This window comes from Patella vulgata, chromosome 6, assembly GCF_932274485.2.
Source record: "Patella vulgata chromosome 6, xgPatVulg1.2, whole genome shotgun sequence".
In the NCBI taxonomy this organism is placed as follows: Eukaryota; Metazoa; Mollusca; class Gastropoda; family Patellidae; genus Patella; species Patella vulgata.
The window spans coordinates 16,393,265-16,404,164 of NC_065884.2; the positions used below are offsets into that span (position 1 = coordinate 16,393,265).

Below are 10,900 nucleotides of genomic sequence, written 5' to 3' on the forward strand. Positions count from 1 at the left end.
AGTAAGGACGCCATCCCGGCCTGACGGGGGTTTAATCAAAAGGTTACATTGAAGTATGAAATTTATATTTGTTTGATCAAACTTGTTTGTGATTTTTTACCTGCTTTATAAATTGATGTATATTATCTGCATATCCTTTTATATTATATTATTTACACGCGCAAAGCATTATATTTTATATATATATATATATATATATATATATATATCATTTATATTATTCCTATATGCTTTTTAAATGCTTTATATATTAACCTTTAATCTTTAATTTCAAAACAATTAAATTATTTCATGTTTTTGTAAATTCACTATTTTAAAGATAAACAGTTTTTGTAAATTTACTATTTTAAAAATAAACAGTTTTTGTAAATTCACTATTTTAAATATATACAGTTTTTGTAAATTCACTATTTTAAATAGACCAATTTCTACAGACGTGTCGGTCACAGAGAAGACCACAAAGGTTAAATAGGGGCTAATATGGGCTAACTGTTTAGTGTTAAATGCGTTTGTGCCGAAACGTCGTACCTGGGTTGTACACGCAAGGGATATACGGTTCGACATTAATACGTGGAAATCGGGTTTGGATATTGGAGATCGTAACAAAGTCATTGCTGCCAATACAACATATTTCGACAGAATGACAGGTTCCTAATTGAAACCTTTATAATTATGCCAATGAATGTTGATATGTTGTCAACGTAACTGCAGGTACTCGCGTTTGACCTGAAATCAATGAAATACTATATCCTGGCTTAAATCACGGAGCGTTAGCTCCTTTAATGTCTCTGATCACCATTTGCATTTTTCCTACACTATCTAATTGTGCACGACTTAATCTACGTAAAGCCTAGCCCTAAACCCGCCGTAAGTGTTTTGACACGAACAGGGCGTAGAGTTTGGATGCTCGCAGACCAGCCGCAAGAAACCGGGTGGAAATTTTGTATGTGCAGGATCAAAAGTCTCTACGGCCAGTCTGCTATCTTCTACGGTGCTGAACACACGCAAGTGACGCGTAAGTCTCACGCACGGATTTACTAAAAACTTTCCCGTAGACTGCCCGTAGTAGCAGGTATGGCGGGTTTTTGAGCTAGGCTTTAAATGTACACAAACTGATATGCGCAAGCGAATTACCGGTATTGCATTAAAATTGAACCATGAATTAGTTCCGAATATAGACTTAAAATAACTACCTGGTGCCGCGTTAGTGCCATAGGTGTTTAATAGGTCTTATTGACTAGTTTAAGAAAGTGCACTTGAAGTTCAGAGACGTAGAATTATTTGCGACCACAGCAGCTTTGACACAAAATAGTGTCACATCTCTGTATTCGTTGTCATAGTGTTTTGAGTGACTTGTGGCACAGGGTGGTAATTTTACGTCCACCAAAACAACATTGACCGTACCGTTACCCTTTTACCAATTTACATGGGACTTGACATTCTTGTTCTTTGGACGAATTGCTCATGGATTGGCCGACTTCGAATTTGATATGACTAGTCTAACTAAAGCGGGACACTCAATGCAAAATCCATTTAGTTTGACGTATACTGGTTCGTTAATTTGCTGTGGTTATTGAAATAATATGTTAGGAAAATATCTTACTCAAAGATGGTTAATTATAGTTAGTTAACAATAAATGATAATATTAGTATTAATTGAGTGAACCATACACGAGGCAAATGCATAGATATTGTCAATAGACAATGACTACATAATGCCTAAATTGTTGAATCACCTTCAGCTGGTATGTAATTGTAATCAGTGATATGAAAAGCTGTATTATACTGATATGTATAGTGTTTACCAGATTACGATGGCAAGGACAATAAGACCGCACGTAAGTGAATTCTGATATTGTTCATCAAAACACTGAACTGCATAATGGTTGCAAGGGCATTAACCTTGTAAATAATTGATATGTGACTCTGCACTTGGACTGGATCCACGTCTATGATTTGTTGAAAACTCTGACCGACACAGCCATAACAAGAAATTATCGACATCATGTCGGCCTATACAAAAATAGTTCAGAAGAATTGTAGATGGACGAGTTTATCAATATACGCCCACAAAGACGGACGTATAAAAAGTAAAATTAAGTAACAAACGGATGTCTCTTTGAATAAAGTTAGTTTCCAGTGAAGTATGCAAGAGAATCTAACTAGTGGTTGGTTTTAGTGAGTTTAAATTGGGCAGACATCAAGGTAGCTATGGTAAAGAAAACACTGGCCAAAACTGCAATGACTGATACCAATATATTAAAGAGACAGTAAAACAATTATATAGAGAGACAATAACACACATACAAATACATGTAATATACACATATGAACATGGCTACACGACGAATAATTGCAAATGGTTCACTACGCCGTTAAAAGAATTATGGTTATAATTATTTTTACAAAGCGTCCAGAGAGGTGATATTGGAGCCATTGTGTATTACATTATGTTCCTGTATGCTGTATGTCGTTCCTGTGCTAGTGTAATCATAGAATTGGAATCCAAAGTTTGTCTTATTCTTAGACCAATTACGGCTATAAAGCTCCATCTTCAAAAATGTCAAAAATAAAGAGTCTACCGGTCCGGGGCCGGATTTATCAAATAGGCATATTAGACCATTGGCCTAGGGTCCACAGGTATCGGGACTCCACTACTGAGTTTTACCCAGGGCCCACAAATTGGTAAATCCTGTCCTGTATGGGTCCGTAGTTTTGCATCGATAATGTCAACAGAAACACTGGCTTCAAAGCAAATAAAAACAATAAGTGTTGGAAAAACAATTCCATTCTTTTATAATATGTAAATGAGTTCATTCTTCCAAATATAGTAGCAGGCTGGTTTTCTTTCTCTGCATGAACTAGTCACTTCTTATCCCGGTTTAAATTGGATTACGACGATGATATATGATATAAGTGTTCCGACAATCTGAAAGTATACAGAAGGTGCAATGGTTAATTTAAACTATTTTCGAATCATTGGTCAAAATCGGTTCTGAACTCTGTAGTAAGTGTAAACCGACAGACACGTGAGTAGGGGCGACAACTGTTATACAGCAGTAACACACAATCGATTGTTTTTAAGGTTATATTTTCGTGATAATGACAGTTAATGTTGATAAAAAAAACATTACTCATTATGATAATGGTTAATTTATCTATGATAAAAACAATACTCACCGTGATAATGGTTGATAAAAACATTACTCACCGTGATAAAAACAATACTCACAGTGATAATAGCTGATAAAAACAATACTCACCGTGATAATAACTGATAAAAACAATACTAACTCACCGTGATAATGGTTGATAAAAACAATATTAACTCACCGTGATTATAGCTGATAAAAACAAAACTCATCGTGATAATAGTTGATTAAAAACAATACTCACAGTGATAATTGTTGAAAAATAAAATACTCACCTTGATGAGGGTTGATTTATCTATGATAAATAGTTTCATAAAGCTGAGACCAACGTCAGTGCATCTCATATTCTCAGCAAACAATGTTACCTTGAAACAGTAAACAAAACATTTGCAATCTTTTTTTGCCTGTGTTTAACCCACACTCGACACTATCTAAGTACTTTAGAGGCCCGCGCAACCCGCAACACCCTGTTAACCATCGTTTGGATTAACCAACTAACCAATCATTATAACCAATTGATAACATCGAATCATAGAAAAACCCTTTTTATCAACACAGAATTAATTGTTTATATATGACGAAATATATTATACTTTACAAAAGGGTTCTATCAATCATATGTCATATTCAAATTATCCTTTATTCTCTTTTATCCCAAGAACAATCGCCCAGTCCGATTCATTGTCTATACAATACACATACTAAGTCCCCCAAAATTGTCAGAAAATGGACGTACCACTGCTACGGTTTTATGAGTCATTTTAGTTCCATCCAGGTATTTGAATGTTTCTAGACACTGTTTGGCCTGAATAGAAACACAATACAGTGATCATTTCATTAAAAAGAGATGATAGAAAATTAAAAATATACTGAAATGATTGATGATAGAAAATTAAAAATATACTGAAATTATGGATGACTTGAAGTTTCTGTAAAGATCATATAGCTCATCCTTATAACGTTAACACAGAATATGGACCTAAAAGCACACAGTGATATAATGTAAAAGGAATGTATATTTACATTCAATTGTTAAGTCTTTTAAATAATAAATATCTAATCAATAATGTTCGTTTAAATACTGTGGTTGTTTGTGCACGTGTTTTTTTTTCAAAGAAAGAACTATCGTTATTTCGTCGCTTGTGAATAACGCGAATAGTTCAAATCGAACGGTGATCGATTGCCCCTGCTTAGTCCATTCTACATGGGTTTTTTTAAAAAGAAAAAAATATCATTATTCAATCGCGAGGTCTTCTGTGCTATGTTTTTCTTTGTTCATTACAAAAGGTGATCGAGACCAATATGTCAATATAGTACACGACGCCGTGTATCGATTTTAAAATTTCATTGTGTTTTACTTGTTGAATATTAGGATACCATATGTTCACGGCAAGATAACATCAATATCGATTGAAATGGGCCAATATTGAATTTCAGTTTTTGCATTTATAGAATACTAGGTGGGATACCCGCCTTCGCCTGGGGTCAAAATATAACCATATCATGGCCTAAAACATTCATGGGGCCATGCCGTTTAATATGTGGGGGTGCATCGCGGCGACGAATCGTGATGGGCGAACATACACACAGGCGTCTTTGATTTTAATTATATAGAGTAAGAATAATATTGAGTTAGTGGTTTAGCTCCATTAAAGCTCGACATTAAAAAGTTTCCCACCAATGCCAATTCATTGCTTCACTAACGTTTCAACTTTCAAACTTGTTATACATGATGCATAGACATTCTTGTTAAAACAATTTTCACCATTTTATCTTCAACTAATATTCTTTACATGCCCCCCCCACCCCACCTCTAATATTCTTCAGAACCCATGTCTGTTTGGTGAAATAAAGTTCAGATAATATTTGGTGTATTAATGTACAGGTCATATTTTAACAGAGTTCGGTGTCATATGTAGCCTACGGGTTGCACAGTTAAACATACATTATGCAAGCGCTAAATCTGTCTATTGCAGGTCTTTCTTTAGACCTGAAATGTTTTCTAAATTATTAATTAGACATTGATTAACTTACCCGGGCCATAATTGATTTGCTCAATGGAAATGAAAATCATTGAAACTTCCACGGAATATATCCTTGTACCACCAATTAGTATTACATTATGTATAAATCATCTCCAAATTATTTCTAATGTGTTTTCACAATTTCCTTTCCATAACCAATTTCATGGGAATTATCAATAAGAGATATAAATCAATGACTCTCTGAACATTTTTTTTAAAACTTAAAAAGATTATATGCTATTTGTAATTCTTAAATCACCGATTTGGGTTTTAATTAAAAACTTTCTTTGTGTGTGTGAGAGAGATTGTTTGCTTATAGCTGCTTTGTTGTGGTATAAATAGAGAATCTCCTACAAGTCTTTTTTGATATCAAAAAAGACGAGTAGGAGATTTTATTTATCACCCAATCCCTTCTTACATGCACAAATAGATAAATATAATTCTTTGCTGTAGATTTAACTTTTACTGAACATTATGGCGTAGAGATACATCATTTTTTGACAGCAATTCAACCATTGCAAAGTCCTTTATATTGACCCAGTGTTTCCATCAAGGTCAATTGAATAACAATAGTTCATTTTTAATATTAAAAAAAGTTACTTTTAATAAGAGATGAACTGTTCTTTGAAAATAAAAAAAGTAGTTCCTTTTCAACTGACCAATCAAATTCATGTAAAGCGATATCTCCTAAGGAGATATCGCAGTAGATTATGAAATATATCACACAAACGATATCTACTGTAGAATGTATTATTGGGTGATAAGTTGAATATAATTGCCCGGCTGATTTTCATCAACGTATAACAAAACACAGCAGATAACCGGCTGGACGATTTACCCAATATCACCACCACAATATCACCACATACTACCCAATACTATAACATAATGATTCAAAATGTGAATATTGCTTACATCCCCACCCCCCCCCCCCCCAAAAAAAAAAAAAAAAAAAAACAAATGTCGCAGAAAAAGTATTTCAAATGCGATTTAGCAATGTCTAGCCGTTCCAAATGCCTCCTTATATCATCCCGAACACGAGGCCACATCAACAGGTGGGCCTATACAAAAATAGCCAAGAACTCTTGATCAGATGAAATTGTAGATGGACGGATTTACAAAAATACGCCCACAAAGACGGACGTATAAAAAGTGAAATATTAAGTAGCAAACGGATGTCCCTTTTAATAAAGTTAGTTTCCAATGAAGCATGCAGGAGAATCTGACTAAAGTTGGAAGAGATCAAGACAACTGTGGTAAAGAAAACTGCGACCAAAATGTAACATGAATTACAAGGACTGATAAAAATAAATTAAAGGCAAATGGTTTCACTAGGCCGTTATAAGAATTATGGTTATAATTATTTGTAAAAAGTGTCCAGAGAGGTGTTATTTGAGCCATTATGTATTATATTATGTTCTTTTATGTTGTACAAGCTTTTAAATTATTACCAATGTATGACTTCTAACTGTCCACCATGTGTAAATGAATTCTATTTTTCCAAATGTAGTTGTAGAGAGATTTTTTCTGTATCATCTAGGCACTTCTTATCCCGGTTTAAATTGGATTACGAAGATGATATAGGATATACGTTTACCGACAATCTGAAAGTTACGTGTATACAGGAGGCGCAATGTGGGTAAACAATAAAGATGATGAAATGGCGAATTTCACTTTGATACACGCACTAACTATATGTTTGAATAATTGGTGATACTCGGTTCCGAACTCTACAGTAAGTGCACACAGACAATCTGAATTTTTCATGTATACAGGAGGCGCAATGTGGGTAAAAATAAAGATGATGAAATGGTTAATTTCACTTTGATACAAGCACTAACTATGTTTGAATAATTGGTGATAATCGGTTCCGAACTCTGCAGTAAATGCACACCGACAGAAACATGAGCAGTGGCGACAACTGTTATATAACAGTAACATCAAATCGATTGTTTTAAAGCTTATATATTCGGGATAATAACAGTCAATGTTGGAAAATAAACAATACTCACTATGATGATGGTCGATTTTTCTATGATAAAAAAAATACTCATCGTGATATTGCTTGATAAAAAGAATACTCACTGTGATAATGGTCGACAAAAACAATATCCACTGTGATAATAGTTAATAAAAACAATACTCACCGTGATAATAGTTGATAAAAACAATACTTACCGTGATAATAGTTGATAAAAACAATACTCACCTTGATAATGGTTGATAAAAACAATACTAACCGTGACAATGGTTGATTTATCTATGATGAATAATTTCATAAAGCTGAGACCAACTTCAGAGCTTCTCATATTCTCAACAAACAATGTTACCTTGAAACAGTTAACAAAACATTTGTGTTTAACCCCTACTGGACACTATCTAAGTACTTAACCAACCAGGAATTAAAATGCTTAGAATAACCTACTAACCAATCATTATATCCAATTGATAATATCGAATCATAGAAAAACACTTTTTATTGACACAGAATTAATTGTTTATATATGACGAAATATATTAAACTTTACAAAAGAGTTTTATGAATCATATTTCATATTTTCCTTTATTCTCATTTATCCCAAGAACAATCGTCCAGTCCAGTTCATTGTGTATAACAATACACACCCCAGGTCCCCGAAAACTGCCAAAAACTCAACTTACCATTGCCACGGTTTTATGACTCATTTTAGTTCCATCCAGGTATTTGAATGTTTCTAGACACTGTTTGGCCTGAATAGAAACATAATACAGTGATCATTTCATTAAAAGCAGCATTTTGATGAAGAAGATGGTTGCAGTTTAAAATTTGACAAAACATGAGATGCTAGAAAATTAAAAATGTACTAAAATTATGAATGACTTAAACTCCCTTTACAGGGCGTATAGCTATAATTATCACTGGAATTTTAACATAAATGAATGTATATAACGTGATTTACATTCAATTGTCAATGTTTTTATGACAAATGTCAAATCAATTATGTTCGGTGAAATATGCGAATAGTCCAATTGAACCATCGTGCCTGTCTGCTTAGTTCATTCTACACGTTTTGCTTTTGTTTATAAATTTATTATTTTGTCGTTTGTCTTCTTCTGAGCTATGCTTTCTTTGTTCATCACAAAATTCGTTCGTAACCATTAAGTTCATAATACACGAATCGTCGTGTTCTAATTTTAAAATGTTCATTGCGTCTCAAATGGAGGATATTAAGGCAAGGTAATAGCACCAACTTTAAGTGAAATGGACCGATATTTTTGATATTTAAGTCGTGTTTTTAATTTCGAAATGAGTTTAAGGTTTAGTTCCTTTATTTCATACTTGTTTAGCAGGATGCGTAGTCCGTCTTCGTAATAACACATTTCTAGCACTTTACATTCAAATAATATTCTTTAAATACCCCGCTCGCCCCCCCCCCCCCCCCACCCCATCACTCAAGAACACTTGAAAGCACTTATCAATAAAAAATTATAAAATATAATTGTGCAACCATATGATTTTATTTAGTAAATGTCCTTACACACTGGACCCATTGTTCTGACTCAGGTGTTCAAGTTACTGATCAACCTGTAATGTGTTGTTTCAGCACGTGCACAGGTGATCATTTGAGGAAAAGTAGGTGTTCATATAAATTATAAACCTGTAACGGTAAATCTCTGATCTTTGGGATGAATTCTATGCCCGGAATAACTTGCGATCTTAAAGTCGGGGGCGGCTTTGAATATATATAGGGGAATTTTGGGTTATTCTTCTGAAAGGTTTTCTTTAAACCCATTACGGGTTATTCTTCCACTGTAGGTTTTTATTTCCCATAAGAAAACATGAAATAGGGTTTTTCTCACGGGAATTCTGGGATGTACTCCTGATAGCAGGTAAAATTTGAGTTTAAACAATCTGTTGACTTTATGTGCTCGCCAAAAAGCACTATCGTGTATGACATTAAAGATACCCAACTTTCAAGAAATGATACTGGGTTTAACGTCCTACTGTTCTGTCTCGACTAGGCTAATGAACACGGACTTGCGATGAGAAGAATTGTCAAGAAATTGGTAATTAATCAACGCGTGTGTGCGGGGGGGGGGGGCGTAGCGACCAATCGACACAACCAGGTCATTTCGGGACTAACACATGGTTCAATTTTATTTCAATAATTCACTTGCGCGTAGGGTCTTTAGCCATGGGAGGAACCCGGAGAAAACCCACGGGGTTCGACAGGCGACCCTAAATCCTTGTCACGTACATCTGGGGAATCGAAACAAAGTCAGTTGCAACAAGGTGAAATAAACACAAATTATATGCTTTATTTTATATTTATATTGAAGGTTATTGTATTTCTGGCATTTTGGACTTCCAGGGGTTGGTCAAGTTTCACTTGAAGTCGGTCGTCGAGTGCGGCGTTCTGCGACAAGTCGTCGAGTATGCTTCTCTGTAGTTGGTCGTCGAGTGTGGACTTGTGTGGTTGGTCGTCGTTCCTCCATCCTGCACCACTGACAAGGGGAAACTACGTCGGAAAATCCCAATGAACTTTCTCCGCCAATGTTCTAACACAATGTCCTACCCTACCACTTGCCAGACGTTCGACCTCGTTATCCTCTTGATTCGAGCTTTGAATGGAACTTATTTTTTCCTGAAGACAATTTTACTTTAGCTAATATAATTGCTTACTGTACAAACGAATTATTTCTTTGTTTTTGAATGTGTTTCATGTCTAATGATACAGTTTACGTACCAAAGTGATTTATACTTTTCAAATAAATGGACATAACACCTTTCCTTATATGCTCGCACAATTTTTGGTCCACTTTTGTGGCTCTTTAACCCATCACTATTCGTCTTGGATACCCCTCCTCTTTGTACAGCAAGTACCTCTTCGCATTACTATCCATATGCGGTCCGGTTATCTGCGGATTATCAAATAGCCTTAATGATTCGTGTTCCTGCTCCCTCTTAGTAAAAAATGCAGACCTGAAAAATTTATCAAAATATTGTATTTGAAGTTAGTTCTCCTTTAAACCCCTCCCCCCTCCACACACACACAAAACATTCATTTTGAATCGATTCGTCTAAAATACAGAACAATCAATATACATGTATGTAAAATTCATGAAAGGAAAATTATCATTCGTTTCGAGTATTAACCCTCTATTTTAAATTTTAGTTTCTAGAAGATAATCTTACCAGTAAGATAGAAGATCGTGTCAAGCAAAACAGCCGGTGTATCACTCCCCAAAACACCACGTTTCCATATCTGTTTGTTTTGGTATTTTCATGCACGTCTTTCTTGGTAGACCCAACTATTACAGTCTGCAACAACAAGTCTTTGTCTTCTTCAGAAAACATTTGACACCATAACAAATACTTTGAATTTAAATCAAGAATTACCTATTATTAACAGGCGTTATGCAACCATTCGCGATTCAAATAATATTGTGAACAGTGCGTACGCCAGCCAAACTAATGAAAAGGTCGGCCGTGATTTGCACGTGCAAAATTGAACCAATCAACAATTTGATGTATATTTAACATTACTGCAGACGACATGACACAGGGAATATTCTATTTAGATTTAGTGTTATTATTGCCCTTCTAACAAAATATTTATTACATTTTATTAAAAAATCAAAAATAAATATTTATTCCGCCAACATATTTACACCCAATATAATATTGGCGTTGAAGTATACCCGAACATACGTAATTTAATTTTCCAGATTATACTCGTATTT

The 10,900-nt window shown here is 34.6% G+C and overlaps 1 long non-coding RNA gene across 1 annotated transcript; it reads right to left on the bottom strand.

Annotated features, from left to right (window-relative positions):
• Window positions 1–2,282: 2,282 nt before the first annotated feature.
• Window positions 2,283–10,623, bottom strand: LOC126823686 (uncharacterized). Its single transcript, XR_007681254.2, has 4 exons — window positions 10,557–10,623; window positions 7,838–7,906; window positions 7,417–7,506; window positions 2,283–2,929 (listed from the first exon to the last, which is right to left on the bottom strand). It is a non-coding gene; the product is annotated as an uncharacterized LOC126823686 (long non-coding RNA).
• Window positions 10,624–10,900: the final 277 nt, after the last annotated feature.